Genomic DNA, 22,564 nt, shown 5'->3' on the forward strand with positions numbered 1-22,564 from the left:
GGGAATATAACCAAAATGAAAATGCATACATTGTGCAAAAATGAAAAATGATGTAAGAATTATATAAAATAAAATATATTAAAAAATACATAGGATGGAATAGTATAATGAGTAACTACTATAGTTACCTCTGCCCCTTAACATTATATTAGATTTTTAAAAATCTAATTTAATTTAAATTTAAATTTTAAAAATTTATTTATTTATTTATTTATTTTAAGATTTATTTACTTATTTATACAAGCACTGGGTACAGTCAGAAGTGTGGGGGCCTCCCCGGTGGCGCAGCGGTTGAGCTCTGGGTTGCGAAGCTGCCCGCGGCCTCTGCGGCGCCAGTTCGATCCCCGGCTGCTCCCCGGCCACCAGAGGAGGGTCCCACATGGCGTGCAGACCTCTCCTGCCGCCCGCTGCTCCCCTCAGCAGTGTACTTCGGTCCTTCTGCCTGCTCTGCTCCCCGCCCTGGCGATGGTGAATTCTCTCACCCTCCCGTGCTTCTGACTGTTCCCAGTGCATGTATAAACAAACAAACAAACAAATAAATAAATAATATAAAAACATGCCTCTATAAAAAAATATTAAAAAAAAAAAAAAAAAAAAAAAGAAGTGTGGGAGGGTGAGAGAATTCACCAGAGCCAGAGCGGAGAGCAGAACAGGCAGAGTGATGAAGTACACTGCTGAGGGGAGAAGCGGGCGGCAGGAGAGGTCTGCGCGCCATATGGGACCCTTGCCAGAGGCTGGGTTTCGAACTGGCGCTGCAGAGGCTGTGGGCAGCTTCGCAACCCAGTACTCAACCACTGTGCCACCAGGGAGGCCCTTGATTTGCTTTTTTTTAAAATGAAGAAATAAAGCATTATAAATCAAATTGAAGTCCTCTCTGTTTCCCGTATTCTGTCCCCGTCTCCAGAGACAATTGATGTTATGAATTTAGGATGGATTCTTAAAAAAAAAGTTTGACATTTTTTATGTGCATACTTTTATATCAAAAGGCAGTATATACTCGTGTGTGTGGTGTGTTTTAATTGTATATGAAGAAAAGTTTACACTATATATTTTTTGTTTGTATCACCAGATAAGTTGCTTTCTTTGTTCAATATTTATTTTATCTATGAATATCTCTACTAATGAATGAGTCTTATTTGTATTATTTATGGTATGTAACATATGTGGAATTACTTATACCATTTTAATATATTTTTGTTTTTCCATTTTGTTTGCTTTTTTCCTCTCAGATTTTATTTGTCAGGTTTACTTTATTTCCCCTTTCCTCTACTAGTTTTAAAGTTACACATTCTTTTTCTAATCCTTTGGTAAATGCCTTTAAATTTTTGTTATATGCAACTCATGCTTTTTAAAAATAATACTGAAGTTAATTTATATTCTCTTTCCAAACAAACAAGGAATTTAGCATATTCTATTTTTACTGCAAAAACTCTCTTTAATTTACCGTGTTGTCTAGTAAACGTTTTAGTTCTGCTTGGTTTTAAATACAAAATAATGGTTATTATTAGCACAATTTTACCAGGTTTTTTTCCTTCCATCTTTCATTCTGGATACCTATTCTTTCTTGCCAAAGTCTCAGTGGATTTTTTTAATTAGGCTTAGTTAACTCTTTTGGGCTTCGGATGTATAAAAAATGTTTATTACTTTCATTCTCAAATGATCATTTATTGGAGATAGAATTCCATTCTGTCAGTTTTTCCCCTTGAGCATGTTGCAGATGACATTTATTCTCGTCTGGCAGCCATTGTTTCCAAGGAGAAATTTGCTATCAGCTTGAATGAGTAATTTTTCATTTGGAGATGATCTGCTTAACTTTCTCTTTGATATTCAAATTTTTTCTCTTAATATTTACTAGTTTTGCTACAATGTGTCCATGTTTGGAATTGTTTTTATTCATATTGCTGATGACTCAATATGAATTCTATTTATTTGTTTTTCAATATAAGTATTTCTTCAGTTCTCTCTTTAAATTATCTCCTTAAATATTGCCTCTTTCCTAATTCTGACCTTCCATTCTTTTACAATTTCTACTAGAAATATATTGAACTGGAGGCCTCCCTGGTGGCGCAGTGGTTGAGCGCTGGGTTTCGAAGCGGCCCGCAGCCTCTGCAACGCCAGTTAGATCCCTGGCTGCTCCCCGGCCACCGGAGGAGGGTCCCGCGTGGCGCACAGACCTCTCCTGCCGCCCGCTGCTCCCCTCAGCTGTGTACTTCGGTCCTTCTGCCTGTTCTGCTCCCCGCTCTGGCTCTGGTGAATTCTCTCATTCTCCCACGCTTCTGACTGTACCCAGTGCTTGTATAAAATAAACAAACAAATAAATAAATAAATCTTTAAAAAAAAAAAAAAAGAAATATATTGAACTGATCCCTTTCTTTCCCTCCATTTCTCGTAGTGTCTTATTTATGTTCTTAATTTATTTCTCTGTGCTATGTTTGTTTTTGCTCTTTCAGCTTTCAGTTAACTAATTCTTTTTAATTGTTTCCTTTTTTAATTTGAATGAGCATATTTTCATTTATTGGATTTCCATTCAGTTCTTTTTAAAATCTAATTGTTCTTGTTTCATAGTCTCCTATTCTTACATCAGGGATTTGTATAATTTCCCTTTGTAACAGGATATTATTTTAAAAATATTTTCGTATGTTTTATTTTTTTGTCCTGAAAATCAGATCACTCCACATTGTAGTGCAACTGGCAGAGTTTCCAGGAAAGGAATTGGGATAAATCTACTATATTTGAAAAAAATATTCAATAGTAATCAGCTTTTCTCAGATTAGATTTTATTTGAATCTACAACAAGAAAATAAACTTGAAGTCCAGGCTTCTCTAAGTATAGAGAGTTATCCCAGTCAACCTTAAGGTCTACTCAAGAAACCAGAAACGTGGAATTATTATATAGGGAACATAAAAGCCCAAAGCCCACCACTTAAAGGCCTTGGGTATAGGTGGGACTTGCTATGTGGGTGTGCAACCTATAGAGTCACACAGAGCACTATGCCTAGAAGGGGAAGTAAAAGAAAAACTGATTTTTATTGGCCCCAGAGTATTGAGAAAGAGGAAGAAAAGAGTGAAACATATGGATTCCAATTCCTCCATCGCCCAGGAAGAAAAAGGATATAATATGGCTTGAGATGAACATTAAAAGTGGGGTTCTGGGCCTCCCCGGTGGCGCAGCAATTGAGCGCTGGGCTGCAAAGCTGCCCGTAGCCTCTGCAGCACCAGTTTGATCTCCCGTCCCTGGGGAAGGTCCCACATGGCGCGCAATGTATTTCCTGCTGCTAGCTGCTCCCCTCAGCAGTGTATTTTGTCAGTCTGCCTGTTCTGTTTCCCGCTCTGTCTCTGGTGAATCTCTCACCCTCCCACGCTTGTGACTATACCCAGTGCTTGTATAAATAAATAAATAAATCTTTAAAAAAAAGTGGGGTTCCATTTAGCACTTTAGATTCTGGAAGGAGAATCTATAATCTCGTGTCCCCCAAAATGAAGCAATCTGAAAGAGACTTTTTTTTTTATTTCACTTTGTTTTTTTTGTTTTTTTTTTTTTTTAAGATTATTTATTAATACAAGCACTGGGTACAGTCAGAAGCGCGGGAAGGTGAGAGAATTCACCAGAGCCAGAGTGGAGAGCAGAAAAGGCAGAAGGACCGAAGCACAGTGTTGAGGGGAGCAACGGGCGCAGCAGGAGAGGTCTGCGCGCCATGTGGGACCCTCGCTGGAAGCCAGGGATCGAACTGGCGCTGCAGAGGCTGCGGGCAGCTTCGCAGCCCAGCGCTCAACCGCTGGGCCACCAGGAGAGTCCCAATCTGAAAGAGACTTTAAAGTTAAATATTTTTTGAGAGTAAATAAATATTTTAAAGTCTTAAAATATTTTTAAGACTTTAAAATTAAAATATTTTCAAACAGTAAAGCAATCTGAAAGACTAAAATTGAAATATTTTTTTAAATTTACAGAGATATCACACAGGACAATATATTTACTCATACTCAGCTGATCAGACAAAATGTAGTTTAAAGGAATTTTCTATTAATTTTCCAGTTTTCATTAATTGCTTCCATTCATATAGAAGTGGGAGGAAAAAAAATCTAAATTTTAATCAAACCCAGAAAACCCTGTCCAGTGCAGTAATTGAACCAGTCCCTTTAATCTTAATTTTCAATCCTTTTTAAACATTTGTTACTTAGATGTCCATGTGTTCTACCTTTACTTTCGCAGGTATTGAGTGGGTTCGCAGGTGTTGAGTATAACTAATATGGCTATATGGTGTTAGAGGTAGAAAGCTTCACTTCACTGTGCCCTGTGATGAACTGTGGGTTCGAACTGAACTCTATAATAATGGTACTCCTCGTTTGCTCACTGTGTTGATATCAGTTGCAAATCTCTGAAGCTAGTGTGACTAGTAAGTAGTGGTCAGTTTTGCCCCACTGCTCTCAACCCCTACAAGTCTTCCACATCCTCTAAATAGCCTAACCTGGGTTGATAACTTATACTCTTTTTTTTTTTTTAAAGATTTATTTATTTTTTTAAAAATTTATTTATAAAAGCACTGGGTACAGTCAGAGGCGCGGGAGGGTGAGAGAATTCACCAGAGCCAGAGCAGGGAACAGAACAGCCAGACTAACGAAGAAATACCCTGCTGAGGGGAGCAGCGGGTGGCAGGAGAGGTCTGCGTGCCATGTGGGACCCTCCTCCGGTGGCCGGGGAGCAACCGGGGATCAAACCGGCGTTTTAGAGGCTGCGGGCACCTTTGCAACCCAGCGCTCAACCGCTGTGCCACCGGGGAGGCCAAACTTATACTCTCTTTAGCAAATTATCTTCCTCTTGCCAGAATGGGTCTCTTGGAAGGCTCACTAACCTAGCTCAACTCTCTTCCAGATAAACTTAAGGCTGATGACTAATTCAGGAGACACTGGGGGCTTCATGACTACATTTCCTCTTAGTACTATGGGTTTAGATTTCTTTTTCCTCTTTCCTTTCTCCCTTCTTCCCTCCTTTCCCCTTCCCTTTCTTCTCCTTGTTATTCAGCTTATCTGTTTGTGTAGAGTTCTACTATATCTGCCATCTTGTGTGGCAATCCCAGGATGTTATGCTAGTAACCAGTTTTAGTGCCCTCTTTTGCAGAGGAAAGATATATACTTCAACCTATCCTTTAGGTAAATATGCTCTGAGTCAGGAAGGTTTTGGTGTGTATTTTTTCTTTTTGTCATTTAGAAATTTTCCTTTGCAACGACCATTTCCATTCTCCTCTATTCAGTAATATGAATCCTCAGCAACCATAGACTTTGTGAGAGGATTGTGTACAGTGTGCATACTAGGACACAAATTAAATTATTTCAATTAATTATTAAGCAACTGTAGGGAAAATTATTATTACAAACATTCAGAAAAGGAAATGCTTTATGAATTGTATAATCTAATTGGAGAAATAAGATTGCATGAAATATTTAAGTAATATTACAAATCTTCAGTTTAGCAAGTGTCCGTAATTGTACCACAACAAACATCTATCAAACTTTGTGAGAAGGGAGGGATTACTCTTAACCATATTACTGTTAACCAAGGGCTTCAAGGGAGCCCTCATGGGAAAGGCTTGTCCTGAGTTGAAAATTGAGGGAGACACTGGTATTTAGAAAGCTTATAAAAGGAGTAGTATTGCATTCTCATGTCATTTTAATATTGAGTATCATGGACATTTTTCTCCCTAAGCTTCTTTTCTAATTAAAAATTGTGTTTACTGGATATTTCCTGATTACAAATAGTATACTTTTTTAGTGTGGAAAATATGAAAAATTGTAATGAAGAAAGTAAAGCATCATCTGTAATTTTTCTGAGTCAACTGATAACATTTTGATTTAATAGTTTCAGTTTTTTAATCCACATTTGTGTTTTATAAAAGTAAAAATTGGTATCATAATGAACTTATATAAATTTAATTTTTTTCACTTATGGACATTTTACCTTTCAGTAAAGATTTTTCTAAAACTTGACTTCTCAAACTGCAAATACTCATTCTATTTGTTTAATCAATATCATTTTATGGGTCACTGGGGAAAAGACTGATAACTAAGTATTCAGGATTGTTTCTCCCTTCTTCCTTAATAAGAGAACCCTAATTTTATTTGGGAATATTATATATCTAATTAAAGGTTACATTTCCCAGCATCCCTTGCAGTGGGGGTCACCATTGACCAAGTTCTAGCTGATGAGAGCTAAACAGAACAATTAAAAGCAGTTTGATGAAAGACTCTTTAAAAGGGGCTGACTCAGATGAGAACAAATTTCTTTTGCTTTTTCTTCCTATCAGCTTTCTGCTACATGAAATGAGGAACTGATGCCTGGCGAGTATCTTGGATTATGAGATGGAGTTCAAAGATGGAAATCATTTCCTGAGGATGGTAAACTAGCACGATAGGAACCTTGATCCCTGATGATACAGTGAAGATGCCACATTAGCTCTGGATGGCCTTATTCTGAACTTCTTTTTGGTGAGAAAAATATTTTTCTATTTAAGTGATGATTATTTGAAATATTATCTTATATGTAGAGAAACTTAATTCTAATATCTAATACAGATATTTAGGCTGTTATAAGTATTTTTGTTGTTGTTAAAAGCCAAGCTGCACTCAGCATACTTGTCTACTCATCTCTAACATTTATATGAGAAATTTAGAATATATTCCTAGAGTTGATTACCAATTAAAAGATTGATGAAGATTTTTTATTATTTTGTGCAATATCTTGACTAACTTGGGAAGGTATTCTTTTTTTTTAATTTTTAAAATATTTTTTATTTATAACACCAGTATCTGGTCTGTATTTTACATTTATTTTATTTTATTTATTTTTTATTTAAATTTTATTTTTTATATTCCCCATATAATTACAACCTTATTTTGACCCCAAGCCCTTCTTTAGCCTCCCCCGACCCGCCATAGAGTGTCTCTGGTTCATAATTGTTTGTCGATTTTGATATTTTCTTTCCTATAGTTATTCTTTTTCCTGGTCCCTTATTTAAGTTTTCTAAATTCCTGCTATGAGTGAGACCATCCGGTATTTTTCTTTTTCTTTCTGGCTTATTTCACTGAGCATGATCCCTTCCAGCTCCATCCATGTTGCTGCAAATTGCATGTGTGTTTATCTTTTTTGAATGCTGAGTAATATCCCATGGTGTATATGTACCGCATCTTCTTGATCCAGTCATCTATTTTTGGGCATTTGGGTTGTTTCCAAAGCTTAGCTATTGTAAACAGTGCTGCTATAAACATAGGGGTGCAGGTGTTCTTTGGAATTGATGTTTCTGTGTCCTTTGGGTAAATACCTAGGAGTGGAATTACTGGATCATATGGAAGCTCTATGTTTAGTAGGTCCAGAAATCTCCACACAGCTCTCCATAGTGGTTGGACCAGTTTGCACTCCCACCAACAGTGCAGAAGAGTTCCTTTTTCTCCACAACCTCACCAACATTTGTTGTTGCTAGATTTTTTAATATGTACCATTCTCACTGGTGTGAGATGGTACCTCATTGTAGTTTTGATTTGCATTTCCCTGATTACAAGTGATGTTGAACATTTTTTCATATGCTGTTGGCCATTTGCATTTCCTCTTCAGAGAAGTTTCTTTTTAGCTCTTCTGCCCATTTTTTGACTGGATTATTTCCTTTGTTTTTGTTGAGTCTCATCAGCTCTTTGCAGATTTTTGAGATCAGTCCTTTATCATTAGTGTTGTGTACAAAAACGTTCTCCTAGTCGGTGGGGTTTCTCTTTGTTTTTGTTATTGTCTCTTTTGCTGTGCAGAAGCTCTTTAATTTGATGTAGTCCCAACTGTTTATCTTTGCCTTCACTATCACTGCTTTGGGTGATGTGTCTGTAAAGATGTCTTTGATGTGCATATCATGTAGTGTTTTGCCTATATTTCCTTCTATGTATTTTATGGTTTCAGGTCTTATATCTACTTCTTCAATCCATTTTGAGTTAGGTAGTAGTCAAGCTTCATTCTTTTGCATGTAGCAACCCAGTTTTCCCAGCATCATTTATTGAACAAATTTTCTTTGCTCCAATGCATATTCTTTGCTCCTTTATCCAAGATTAGTTGACCATAAATCTGTGGGTTTATTTCTGGATTTTCTATTCGATTCCATTGGTCTGTGTGTCTGTTCTTGTTCCAATACCATGCAGTTTTGATGATTATGGCTTTCTAGTATAGTTTGAAGTCTGGGAGTGTGATGCCTCCATTCCCTTCTTTTTTTTTTCAGGAGAGCTTTGGCTATTCGGGGTTTTTTGTGATTCCATATGAATTTCATCAATAATTGTTCTATTTCTTTGAAGAATGTCATTGAAATTTTTTATTGGAATAGCATTGAATCTGTAAATTGCTTTTGGTAGGATGGCCATTTTGATAATGTTAATTCTTGCAATCCATCAGCAGGGGATGTCTTTCCATTTCTTTGTGTCTTCTTCTATTTCTTTTAAGAGTGTTTTATAGTTTTCTCTGTATAGGTCCTTTACCTCTTTTGTTAGATTTATTCCCAAGTATTTGATTTTTTTGTTTCGATAATAAAAGGGATTTTTTTTTAGTTTCTTCTTCTTCTGATTTATTGTTTATGTATAGGAAGGCTACTGACTTTTGCGTGTTGATTTTGTATCCTGCCACTTTACTGAACTGATTGATTAGTTGAATTAGTTTTTCTGTGGCGTTTTTGGGGTTCTTTATGTATATTATCATATCATCTGCAAATAGTGATAGTTTGACTTCTTCTTTTCCTATTTGGATTCCTTGTATGTCTTTCTCTTGTCTTATTGCTCTGGCTAGGACTTCCAGTATTATACTGAAAAGCAGTGGTGAGAGTGGACATCCTTGTCTTGTTCCTGATCTTAATGGAAATGCTTTCACCTTTTCACCATTGAGAATGATACTGGCTGTTGGCTTGTCATATATGGCCTTTATGATGTTGAGGTATGTTCCCTGTATCCCAAGAATTTCAAGGGCTTTTATCATGAATGGTTGTTGCTCTTTGTCGAAAGCTTTCTCGGCATCTATTGATATCATATGGTTTTTATATTTCTTTTTGTTGATGTGTTGGATAATGTTGATTGATTTTCAGATGTTGAACCATCCTTGTGTTCCTGGAATGAATCCTACTTGGTCGTGGTGGATTATCTTATGGATACATTGTTGGATTCTGATAGCTAAAATTTTATTGAGGATTTTTGCATCAGTGTTCATTAGGGAGATTGGTCTGCAGTTTTCTTTTTTTGTGTTGTCCTTGTTCGGTTTTGGTATTAGTGTAATGTTGGCTTCATAGAACGTTTTTGGTATTATCCCTTCCTTCTCAATTCTTTGGAAGAGCTTGTGAAGGATAGGCACTAATTCATTTCTGAATGTTTGGTAGAATTCATTTGTAAATCCATCAGGTCCTGGGCTTTTGTTTTTGGGGAGGTTTTTGATTACCATTTCAATTTTGCTGCTTGTAATTGGTCTGTTTAGGTGTTCTATTTCTTCTTTATCTAGCTTTGGGTGATTGTAGAGTTGTAGGAATTTGTCCATCTCCTCTAGATTGTTGAACTTGTTTCCATATAACTGTTTATAGTAGTTACTGATTATTCTTTTGATTTCTACTGTGTCCGTTGTGATTTCTCCTCTTTCATTTATGATCCTGTTTATTTGTGCTTTCTCCCTTTTTTCCTTTGTGAGCCTGGCTAGAGGTTTGTCTATATTACTGATTTTTTCGAAGAACCAGCTCTTGGTTTCATTGATCTTTTGGATTGTTTTTTTAGTTTCGATTTCATTTATTTCTGCTTTGGTTTTTATTATTTCTTTTCTTCTACTGGTTTTGGGGTTTTTTGTTATTCTTTTTCTAGTTCTTTGAGCTATGAGATTAGGATGTTTCTTTGAGTTCTTTCTTGTTTCTTGATGTGAGCCTCTATTGCTATATATTTTCCTCTTATTACTGCTTTTGCTGCATCCCATACATCTAGGAAATTGGTGTCCTCCTTGTCATTCAATTCAAAGAATTTTTTAATTTCTTCTTTGATCTCCTTGTTAGTCCAGCGGTCTTCCAGTCGTGTGGTTTTCAATCTCCATGAGGCAGGAGAGTTCCTTGCCTTCTTTTTATGGTTTATTTCTAGTTTGATGCCTTCGTGGTCAGAAAAGATGGTTGGTATGATTTCAATCTTGGTGTATCTGTTGATGTTTTTCTTGTGTCCCAGTATGTGATCGATCGTGGAGATGATCCGTGTGCGCTTGAGAAAAATGTGTACTCAGATTTTTTTGGGGTTTAGTGTTCTATAGATGTCTGTTAAGCCCAAGCTCTCTAGATCCTTATTTAGAGCTTTAGTGTCTTTACTTATTTTTTGTCTTGTTGTTCTATTCATTGTTGATAGTGGTGTGTTGAAGTCTCCCACCACGTATGTGTTTTCTCTGATGTCTGTTTTCAAAGATGACAATAATTGTCTGATATATTTTGGTGCTCCTTCATTTGGTGAATATATGTTTATGAGTGTTATTTCTTCTTGAAGCATTGTCCCCTTGATCATAATGTAGTGACAGTTGGGGTCTCTTTTTACCTTTTTGAGTTTGAAATCTGTTTCATCTGATATAAGTATAGCTGTTCCTGCTTTCTTTTTTGGTCCATTTGCTTGTAGGATTGTTTTCCATCCTTTAACTTTGAGTCTATTTTTATCTTTTGTAGCTAAATGTGTTTCCTGGAGACAGCAAAAGGCTGGGTTTTGTTTCTTAATCCAGCCTGCAACTCTGTGTCTTTTTATTGAAGAATTTAATCCATTTACATTTAGAGTTAATATTGATATGTTGCATCTGTCTTTGCCATTGTGTTTGTCTTTCCTTTGAATTTATTTATTTACTGTTTTAATAACTTTTTTTATTTTTGGCTTTCTTTCGTTGTTATTCGTCCCTCCAAGTTTCTGGCTTTAGGACTTCTTGTAGTATTTTTTGGAGTGGGGGGTTAGTTGTAATGAAATTCCAGAGTTTGTGTTTGCCTGGGAAGGTCCTTATTCTTTCATCACAGAGGAGGGAGAGCTTTGTGGGATAGAGTATTCTTGGTTGGCATTTGTTTTCTTGGAGTCTGTTGACTATGTCCCTCCACTCTCTCCTTGCCTGTAGTGTTTCTTTGGAGAAGTATGATGTCAGTCTGATTGGTTTTCCTTTGAATGTTATCTGTTTCTTCCCTCTTGTCAGCTTTATTATTTTTTTCTTGTCTTGGATTCTTGGGAGCTTTATTATTATGTGTCTTGCTGTATTTTTCCTTTCATCATGGAAGTTTGGTGTTCTTCTTGCTTCTTGTATATCAATTTTCAGCTCCTTCTTCACATTTGGGAAGTTCTCTTCAATTATTTCCTTGAATATTTTCTCTGTTCCTACATCTCTCTCCTCTCCTTCTGGGATTCCTATAACTCTTATATTTCCTTTCCTCATGGAGTCAGATACTTCCCGAAGTCTTTCTTCGGTCTTTTTCCTTCGTACTTCTCTTTCCTTTTCTGTTTTGGTTCTTTTTATTTATTGTCTTCAAGAGTACTTATTCGTTCTTCCATTTCATCTATTCTGCTTTCATTGCTTTTCCCGGAGTTCTTTAGCTCCTCCATTAATTCTTTGATCTCCTGCATTTCTTTTACTTCCCTCTTTAGGGACTCAATTTCATTCTTCTGATCGTTGATTATTTTTCCCTTATCATTGTTTTCCTTTATGAGTTCTGTCATTTTTTTAATCACAGCAATTTTAAATTATCTTTCTGGAAGGCTCAAAAGTTCTTCCAAGTTAACATCGTTGCAATCTGGTGGGTGGTTTTCTTTTTGTGGTGTGCCTTTTTCCTGAGGAGTTGCTGGGTTGCATGTGGTTTTTCTACTCCCTGCTGCCTGTTTTCTAATTTTCCATATACCTTGGGACACTGTGTTGCTGGTACTGGCCAGCATCTTTTTGGTGTGCTCTTTTTGGAGTTCAGGAACTGGCGGTCTAAAGGAGTCAAATACTGTTATGCCAGAATTCTAGTGAGGCAGTGGTACTTTGAGTATGTTAGTTGTCACTGTCACAGAATATTTCCTCCTTCTGTGTTTAATTACAAAGGTGTGTCTTGAAGTCCCACAAACTTCCCTGGAGGTAGGGCAGTTGGATTGCACTCTGGGTTCCAATCACTGGATCCCTCTGTGGTTTCCAACTTCCTGCCAGGCGGAACAGGCTTGTGGGGGCCTTCAGCTCACCTCTGACTGCACAGGGAACCTTTTCCCTCTGGTTCCAAAGGGAGCCTTCTGCCAGTTTCATGCAGTCTTTATTGAAGAAAGGTCCCTGTTCTAAAGTGGCTATGTGGAGACGCATTCTCCTGCGTGTCCGGTCTGCCCAGGTGGTGGGTGCCTGCTCCCCTCTGGGCTCGGACTGCTGGCCAGAAGGGGCCTGGTGTGAGCGAACTTCCCAGCTCACCTCTGGCTCCTCCAGGAGCCTTCTGCCAGTTTCAAGCAGTCTTTACTGAAGAAAGATCCCTGTTCTAAAATGGCGATGTGGGTCACACTCCCCTGCGTGCCTGGTCTGCCCTGGCCCCTGGCAGTGGGTGCCTGCTCCCCTCTAGGCTCGGACTGCTGGCCAGAAGGGGCCTGACATGGGCGAACTTCCCAGCTCACCTCGGGCTCCTCCAGAAGCCTTCTGCCAGTTTCAGGCAGTCTTTACTGAAGAAAGATCCCTGTTCTAAAATGGCGATGTGGGGACGCACTCCCCTGCACGCCTGGTCTGCCCAGGTGGTGGGTGTGGGAAGGTATTCTTAATTGAGATCTTCTTGGGCAATGAACTCATGTGGTGGGAATACACATTTTGAATATGTATTGGTGCTGGGAAATTCTTGACGTAACATGGGAGATGTAGATGAGAGCCAGAGTTCCCCATGTCAAGCTAAAACTCTGCTCTACTGTCCCCTTTACTAGAATGGCTAATAAGTCACAGAATTATAAAAGTTAACCCAGTAAAATAGTTATGTTTCAAGCCTGTCATGTAATTATTCTTGAGACTTTCACTTGAATTAAATTGTAAATCGATAGATATGCACACAAAGCTATCATGTCAGAATCCATTTCCTTCCCTGATTTTAGTTTACTCTGGAACATTTGTGAGAAGATTGTTGTTAGTGGATTACATAAATCAACAGTTCAGCACATTTGAAAATCCATATAAAAGGCTATCGGAAAGCTCCACCTTCAGGTATTCTGATTCACTTGGTCAAGTGGGGGCTAATAAAGATGCATTTTGTCTGGCAGGACTGATCCAGATATTTTAAAGATTTTTTCAGCTATATGTTGAAATCTCATCCATCAGTAAATCTTGTTGCCTCACTTCTTATTAATCCTCCCAGAGATGCTGATCAAAGGTGGGCATAGAAGTGCAACTAAGATTGGTAATTCTGGTCTTTTCCATCAATTGAGTGACATTTTGTGGCTCTGGTTATAAACTACTGGCCATACTTATGAATAATGCATATGATATTTTAGGAATTACTTAATGTATTTTTTATTCCTTTTAAAGAAAGACACCATATGGCTTCCTATCCTTTTAATCAATGAGCTTCAATGCTTTCGGGGCAAAGTAGTCACTGGCTAGAACAACAAAGTCATTGCTCAGCTTTGACTGTCAGATGAAGCTTTTTATGTATTGTATCCCCAGGGAGAAAGTGCTGTTGAAAGCTAGACTATATCAAGACAGAAAAGGAATTTCTAAATTTCTAAAGCTTCCTTTATGTATCATTCATTTCTAATCTTATTGGATTTTTATTAGAGAATGAGGTATGTAAAAATCTCTACTTTTTGTATTTTCTTGAGTTTTTTTTTTCCTGTAACTCTTGAGTTATTTTGCAGCCAAATATATGAGGTTTTATAATATATCTTTCCTTTAATGTATGTCAAGTTCTGTAGCGATTAAAACAAGTGAGTTGATTGTAGTATTCAGTTCTTTTGTATCTTTATTTGTTTTTTTATCTCCTAGCTCTCACTGATTTGAAAGCAGTGTATTAAATCACCTGCTATATCTTGTTTCTTTTTAAATTTTTGCAGTCAAATTGTGTTATAATGCTTAGAACAAACCAGAGTAAAAACTAATAACAAAATACTTCACCTTATCCCGCCACATCCCAAAATTTTCACTTCCTAGAGGTGACCACTTTCAATTCTGCTTTGTCTTTGGTAGTCCCTGCTATAATTTCAGAATTACACATAACTTTGACTTTTAAAATTTAAATATTATCTATTGACTCCTATTTTGGAATATAACTTTGGGGAGAAATGGAGATTAACAACTGTATTCAGTCTGCCACACTTAAAGTTCTTTAAGGTGAAGGAAAATTAGAACAAATGCAAGTGGTAAAATATCTGCCACACTTAAAATTTTTTAAGGTGGAGGAAAATTAGAACAAATGCAAGTGGTAAAATATGTAGATCCTGATTCTTTTCTTGGTCAAAACCCTCCAGAAGAGTGATGAGTATTAGAAATAATAAAATACATTAAAATATTTATTGAGCATCTGTTGTTGTGAAAATGTCATGAGCTTGCATTCTATTAGGAGAGATGGATAATAAACAAATATGTAAAAATACATGTCAATTGGTTAAAAAATGTGCTATGGAAAAAGCAAAGCAAGAGATGGATAGCTTAAGGAGAGGTAGGGTTTAGGGTGGGTTTGTAATTGTTAAATAGCACCATTATAGAATGCCTGACTAAGAAAGTAACATCCAAGCAAATGCCCGACTAAGGCAAGGGTGTTTCAAGCAGAACAGTGAAGGAAGGGCAGAAGTACAAAATGAGGTCAGTGAGGTAATGGAGGAGCCCAGTAGCAGGAAGAGAGGGGAGCAGGTTATATGGATCTTGTAAGCATTTTGGCTTGTACAGTGAGGGAAACTTCTGCAGACTTTCAATAGAGAAGTACCCTAATTTCACTTTAGTTTAGAGGGATCACCTTGGCTATTGTATTGAGAATAGACTGAAAGGAGACAAGGGTGGAAGCAGGAGACCAGTTATGACTGATGTCATGATCCAAGTGAGAGATACAAATACAAATTGAAGCAGTGTTGCAGTGAAGAAAACAGTAAAAAGTGTGAATTATGGATGTATTTTGAAGGTGGAACCAGTAAGGGTTGGTAATGGAGAGAAGGTATGAAATAGCTGATGGAAGACAGTGGGAGAGTAAATGATGTAGGGCATCATTAAGGCTAACTTGAGATCAATGACCTCGAATTTAAAATGAGATCACTCTCCTGGTCTCTCAACAAGATGTTGCCAGACAAGTACACATTTGAAATCCAGAACAATTTGCTTATCCCTCACTTGCTTGGGTGTGAACTGGGAAAATATTAAGCTCCAGTGTTTCCAGAGTACTATATCAAAATGACTAAAGAAGAGTGGAGGTAGTTTGTCAAAGAACATCTTTGCTCTTTGAATCACAGAATCTAGTACATGCCTGTGGAGTCAGAGAACGAACTAGGAAAACATATCCCTCCTTGAGGGAACACAGAAATGCTAAGGGAATCAATGAACCAGATGAGATAAGAATTCATATAGATTAGATATAACCAAGGCTTATAGCCAGAGGATACCTCAAGAATAACAGGAGTCCAACTGTAGATGTCAGCACAGTTTCCAAGAGTAGTGTCAGATCCCTACAAAGGTCACCAAGCTCAAATATCCAGGTTGAAGATCAACCCAGTCTATATCCCCATGGTGGACAATGGCAAGGTCATGGATATCAGTACTATCCCTCCCATTCCTGCCCTCCTACCACCATTAGTACATGAAGCTGATCCCCAGACCCAGGAGCCATATTGGCAAGGAAAATGGAGAAAGAAGATATGGGGTGAGGCAAAATAAAAGAATGGTCTGAGCTGGAGTAAACTGAAGTTATATTTAATTGTTTAGTTGTAGTCTTCCCCTCTTCCGCTCTCCTTATTTCTACGTACTGGCAGATAGGGAACTTAAAAGTTAGACATCAGACATGGAAAATAGATATCGGACATGGAAAATAAAGGAAAGGGTTATGTTTTTTTCCATTTAATTTGTAAGCCATAAACTTCTACATGGATGTAGACATTTTGGATTATTTAGGGATTTAAAATACACGTATTGTTCTTATTTCCTTGTATTAAAACTATGAACAAGTCTGGAGAAAGAGAGAATACATCTAGGCATTCTACAAGAATAGTAACTTCATGCTAGACTAAGCCTTGAAGAGCTTGTGAAGTTAAGAAGCAGGAAGTTAAGCCATTTTAAGCAAGCAGCAAAACCACTTGTCATCAGATGGTGTTAGAGCTTGATTTCTCCTCAATCTTTGTATCTTGGTTACTATCATCTTGAGAATGTCTACCTTGAGAAGTTCACTCTATCACCAAAAATATGTTTCTAGTTTTTTCTTTTGAACAAAAATTGCTTTGGACCTTTCAGGATCACCTGCATTAGGGAGATTTCCAGTTTTATACTTTTATCCTGATGTGCATTAATAATCTCCCTTACCCCACACCCATTAGCTTTTGGGCTGCATCTTAAAGGCCACCACAACCTGCATGGTCAATGTCTTATGATTTGTCAGTGCTGCTACTGTTTGAGGATCTTGTCTTAATTCAGTCCAAGCAAAAGAATTCTGCAGCTAAGTATTATGTGTACTCAGAAGTGGAAGTGAAATGAGGGCAAAGTGGGTTTTTTAGAGGCTTTGTTCAGTGTTTAAAGATGCATGTTCATCAGTGAACTGGCAATCAGATGAAGGCAATGATGAAATTTCCTGGAAATGAGAGAATGAATGAATGGGTCATCCAGATGATCAGGGGCCATGATTCTTTATGAAGAATTCATTATGGCAAAATGTTTTATGTTAGAATTGTAGCTATTTTCTGCTGGTGGCATCTGAATTGGACAAATATGCTATTATCCCTGCTTTCCTTCCAGAATTCAATCTTGCCAGGTTGTTGTAAGGATCACTGATAATGTAAAGTAGCATATATATTGTAGGTGTTCAAGAAATGCTTACTATTATTAACAGAAACCATGAGAATAGCATCAGTCTAAGCTAGTACTTTTCACAGATTTTTTCAGAAGTTTGTGGCCAAAAAGGAAAAATTTTAATTTAGACTAATGATTTTAAAATCTGGTTATGCTCATGATATTCTGAGCCTTGTTGAAAACATATACCTTGATATCAGTCCTAGATATTCTGATGCACAGCTTTGGGGTAGGGTGTGGGCATCTTGGTAGTTTAACAAGTGCCAGTGCTCCTTAACCCTGGCTATGTATTAAATAACTGGGGAGCTATAAAACTGTAGTTGCCTGGGCCATACTCTTGAATAGCAGAGTCAGAATCTCCGGGAAGATGGGCACTGGTGTTTAGTGGTAGTGGTTCTAAAGATTCTGTATTTTGATTTATATATTCATCCCCTGAGGTACTTGTCAAAAATCCCAATGGGTAGTCCCATAATGCCATTCTCTGCCAGATTTCTTCTGATGGACTTCAGAAACATGCATTCTTGCAAACTCCATAGGTTCTCATGCATTGCTTTGAGAACCAAAGTTCTAGACCAATGATTCTCAAACTTGGAATCACCTGAGATAATTAAAAACTACTGATAATCTGGTCTCACTCCCAGATATTCTGATTGAATTGGGATGGAGTCTAGCTTGCTTTAAAAAAAAGAGTAAACTCTCAAGGTAATTATAATATCCAATAAAGCTAGAGAAACAACTGGACAGTAGCATCAGAATCTTCAAGAGGCTTGTTAGAAATACAAATTCTCTGGTCCCGCCTCAGACATACAAAATCAGAAACTCTTGGGGGTGGAGCCCAGCAATCTGCAGTTCAGAAAGAATTCCAGGTGATTTCTGATGCACACTGAGTTTGAGAACCAGTGGACTAGACCTTGCTAATTAGCATGAAGCAGTTAGGAAGGGTTAATGGAGCTGGTTGACACTTTGAATCAAGGGGCTTGTCCTAAAGAATTTGAATTGAGACGGTGGGAAAGGTTGGCAGGTGCAGCGCTATATATGGGGAGCCCAGTAGAAGACTATCTAGAGAGTTCAGCGTGTGGGAAATAAACACTTATGAAATTAGCTCTCTACATACTGGATCTTACTCAGCTGAAAAGCCATGGTCGACAAAAGAGAGCCCAGTCCGTGCATGGCAACCCAAGGGTATTCAACAGCTGTTCCCAGGCTTTAGTGAGAACTAAACCCTAGATACTACTTGTGGTGGAGTGTTGAAAATTCAACTCCCTGGCCCGATTCCAACATATTTTGATTCTTTTGGTGTGGGGTGGGGACCAAGAAATAGTATTTTTTTTTTTTTTAATATATAGAGGCATGTTTTCTTTCTTTCTTTCTTTGTTTTTGTTTACACATGCACTGGGTACTGGGTACAGTCAGAAGCGTGGGAGGGTGAGAGAATTCACCAGAGCCAGAGCGGGGAGCAGAGCAGGCAGAAGGACCGAAGTACACTGCTGAGGGGAGCAGCGGGCGGCAGGAGAGGTCTGCGTGCCATGTGGGACCCTCCTCCGGTGGCCGGGGAGCAGCCGGGGATCAAACCGGCGCCGCAGAGGCCGCGGGCAGCTTTGCAACCCAGCGCTCAACCGCTGCGCCACCGGGGAGGCCAAGAAATAGTATTTTAAACAAGTATCCATGGTGATGTTGATATAAGTGGTGTGTAAGTAAAACTCTTAATAAGATTGGTTTTATGTGGTATTGTCTTGAGGCTTTGTGAAAACAGCTTAGGAGACTTTCAGGTTTTAGTACTGATTCATCTTCAGAAGGTAACAAATCCAGGTCACTGTGTATAGTCACTGGTCAAGCTCTTCCTATTTCAGTTTTTGATTCCAATGCATGATTTCCTATGTCTTTGAGAAGCTTCTTTTGTTACAAACTTCCCTGGCTTCATCCGGCATTGCTATATGGTTTTGAAATGTCAGTCAGGTGTGCCTTCCTTGCCTTGGAAACTTTGTTGTATGATAAATCCAATTTGCTTCACTTGATCCTAACTGTGCTCCTCTGAGGCAAATCACAGTTGACCAGAAGCAACAGGTTGAAGAGGCTTTCTGAATACAAGTCCAGACATGCACACATGTGGCCTCTAGGCGGCGCCAGCCTTTTGGAAAACAAGGCTGTTTATGTAACAGAGACTGGCAGTTTCTGTGGCTGTGTAACTGTCATTCTTTAAAAATAAAAGACAAAACTCTCAAATTAAAAAGTAGAGTGAAACATCTATTTCATGAACACAATTCACCCGCTGTCTTTGGTACTTCAAAATGATACCTTTTCTCCAAATGATAACTGGCACCCTCCCACTAGCTTTAGCTATGCAGTGACAAAACAACAGATCAATTCACTTACTTCAGTGAAGAAGAAAAATCCAGTCATTTAGGATGGGCTTCTTGTGACTCACACCCCTTGGAGACTGGATCCTTTCTGTGCAAGCAAACATATACCAAGCCACTGAGACATTTTGAAGTGTTGAGTTTATCCCCCCCAAAATTATTGAGGAAGTTTTGTATTGAAAGTCTCGATTGTTTTTAAACCCCAAAGATGATTATTTTTCCTTGTGAACTCACCAGGAGCATCCTTGAAGTATCAATTTTCAGCAGTTTTAAGGGTTTGTCTATAACACATAAAGCCATCTCATTTCAAGAGCTTTGTGTCCCATGTGCTGATGCAGAGTCTCAACCTTAGTTTCAAAATGGAATCACTTGGGAAGCTTTTAAAAATCCCCAGTCTCAGGCACATACCCCAAACCAATTAAGTGAGGATCTGCAGGTGAACCCCAGGCAACAGTATTTTAAAAAATTCCTTAGGTGATACAATGTGAAGCTGCCCTTTTTGGGTCCTTCTATTTATACCTCTTTTCCCCTGTAGTTCAGATCTTAATCTCTGGGGCAGGGTGCAGGGATCAGTCTCCAAAGCTCACATTGCTTTCTTCCCATTTCTCTTTTTCCTTGGGTTCTGGCACAAGTCTCATGTAAACTGATCCTAGTGTCACATCTCCAGTATCTTATGCTCAATATGCCAGACCTGTCTGATATCCAGTGGTGGCCATACCTTGACCTCAAGCATGGGACCCTACTTACATTGTAAATGACTGGTAGATATGAAAGATACCTAATAGATTGCATTGTATGGTAGTTCCCAAATACTAGTTTAGAGACTAATTTTTATCCTTAGGAGAATAAGCCAGGGAGCTTATTAAAATATATCTCTCTGGGCTTAACCTGGAAAATCCCATTCAGAAGATCTAGAGAAAGACCTGGAAAGCGGTATTATTTTTTAAGTTTTTTATTTTTTTTTTTAGATTTATTTTTTTACTTATTTTAAGGATTTATTTATTTATTAAAAAATATTTATTTGTGCATACAAGAACTGTGGTACAGGCCAGAGGTGTGGGGGTGAGAGGATTCACCAGAGACAGAGTGGGGAACAGAACAGGCAGACTGACTGACATACACTGTTGAGGGGAGCAGTGGGTGAGACAGGAGTGGTCTGCTGTCAAACTTGTGCTGGCCAGGGATCGAACTCATGCTGCAGTGGCGGTGGACAGCTTCATAGGTTGCATCTTAACCCCTTGTGCCACCAGGGAGGTCTGAGCACCAGATTTATTTATTTCTATACAAGAGCTGGGGTACAGGCCAGAGGCGTGGGAGGATGAAAGGATTCACCAGAGACAGAGCGGGGGGCAGAACAGGCAGACAACTGAAATACACTGCTGAGGGGAGCAGCAGGTGCGACAGGAGAGGTTTGCCGTGCCATGTGGGATTTTCCTTGGCTGGCCAGGAATCAAACCAGCCCTGCAAAGGCCACAGACAGCTTCACAGTGCTGTGCTCAACTGGCTGTGCCATCGGGGAGGCCTTGGAAAGCAGTATTTTAATAAACTAAGTGTGAAGGAAGCTGATCTAATAAAATGTTTTCAGTATGTAGCAGTAACGGAATCTCAGTGGGATGTAACTTGTTTAGGGTCACTTGGCTAGTCAGGAGAAGAGAAAGGATTAGAATCAGACATCCTGCCTGATAAAAAATTGTGCTGTTGACAAATACAGTTTTTATATTTAATTTTTAAAATTCAACAAAGTTTTCTTTCTAATCTTAGAAGTTAGACATTAGAGAAAGCTCAAGATCCGAGTTGTAACTCCTGCTTAGTCACACACTAGCTCTTTAGTTTAGGGCTAAGATTTTTGTTTTTTTCTGAGCCCCAGTTTCTTCAAATAAAGAAAGGAGGTAATACTTCAATTGGAGGTAATATTTGTCTTTATAGGGTTTTGTGAGGATTAAATGATAAGGCATATTAAAGGACTAGATGTAGAATTCAGTACTGAGTAAAATGAAAACTTGTTGCTACTATTTCTACTGTTAAGATTACTATTTATGTTAGTTAGCATTTGTCTGACTTTGAGATGGAAGAGCATCAGAATGCTCTTCTGATGCCCAAGAGGGATCCATCATGTTCTTTTAGCTTGTGATTCTGCAGATCCTCATCGGACTCTGCAGATCCTCATTTGACTCAGATTTGCAGGTACCCGAGGTTCTATGTTACCTGTATTTATTTCTGGTTGTAGATGAAGTAAACATCATTGTAGACAGCATTTGGTATATTCAGAATTATTGGAAAATTTCACTATCAGTCTTTTAACTCAAAAGTATGATCATACTAAGCATACATTTTTGTTTCTTTATTTCCAAACTAACAGTATGCTATGAGCACTTTCCTTTGTTATTAATTTTTTTACTTTATCACTTAATAGCTGCATTATATCCAGTCATATGGATGCATAAATTAGACATTTTATGATTTTTAGACATTTGTATTGTAGGTTTTGTTTGGTTTATTCTCAAGTATTTGATTTTTTTGTTTCAATTACAAGTCGTTTGTATTTTATTCCCTGAGGATTTTTAACTTGGCCTTTTTTCTCTTGGAATGTATTGTTTCCTTATTGATTTGCCCAAGAATTCATATATAATTTACAGATAATTTTAACCAATAGATCTTTTTAACTAATGTATAGTGCATGTGTCTACTATACATGTGCATGTGTTACTATACACATGTGTCTACTATCATAAAGATTTACCCACTAAAGGAAATAATATGCTAAGTATGTAGGACTTAGGATATTTACATCTAGACAGCTAAAATTATAAATTTCCCATAAATGGTGACTTGGCGTAATACCATGTTTAAAGTTACGTGTATTTGGGTTCAAATTCTGATTTTGTTATTCACAGGTTTTGTGGTCTTAGTTTTCTTATTTAACCTAAAAATTGAAAGTATTATATCCAGCCTTTAGAGTTCATTGAGGATTCTGAGATATAGTGCTAGCAAACACATCAGTGCCCTCAGGATCAGATAAGAAGTGGTATTGTGGGTCTAAGGTATTGGGGGCCCTGGCCCAGGACTGGCACTCTGAGTATTGATGGCATGGCATTGGTCCTGTGAAGCAACTGCAATACAGTTTATTCAAGCACCATGAGTTTAGGTGATAGAAGCTTTTATCCCAGAGATCTTTAAAAGGATTCAGAGGCAAAGCGGAGGCAAGCTATGGGTGCTATAAGGCAACAAGGCAAACTTATTTGGA

General features: G+C 38.0%; 1 protein-coding gene across 2 annotated transcripts in view; it reads left to right on the plus strand.

Moving 5' to 3' along the window:
• GLIS3 (GLIS family zinc finger 3) overlaps positions 1–22,564 on the plus strand; it is a 654,971-nt gene that overhangs the window by 42,697 nt on the left and 589,710 nt on the right. For both annotated transcript variants that reach the window (XR_008549586.1, XM_054689181.1), the window contains exon 2: positions 6,300–6,480. The gene's annotated coding sequence lies outside the window, so the exon portion shown is untranslated. The remainder of the gene's footprint in view (positions 1–6,299; positions 6,481–22,564) is intronic.

The sequence above is a fragment of the Talpa occidentalis genome, unplaced genomic scaffold (genome assembly GCF_014898055.3).
Source record: "Talpa occidentalis isolate TD23 unplaced genomic scaffold, MPIMG_talOcc4v2.1 talOcc4.7, whole genome shotgun sequence".
In the NCBI taxonomy this organism is placed as follows: Eukaryota; Metazoa; Chordata; class Mammalia; order Eulipotyphla; family Talpidae; genus Talpa; species Talpa occidentalis.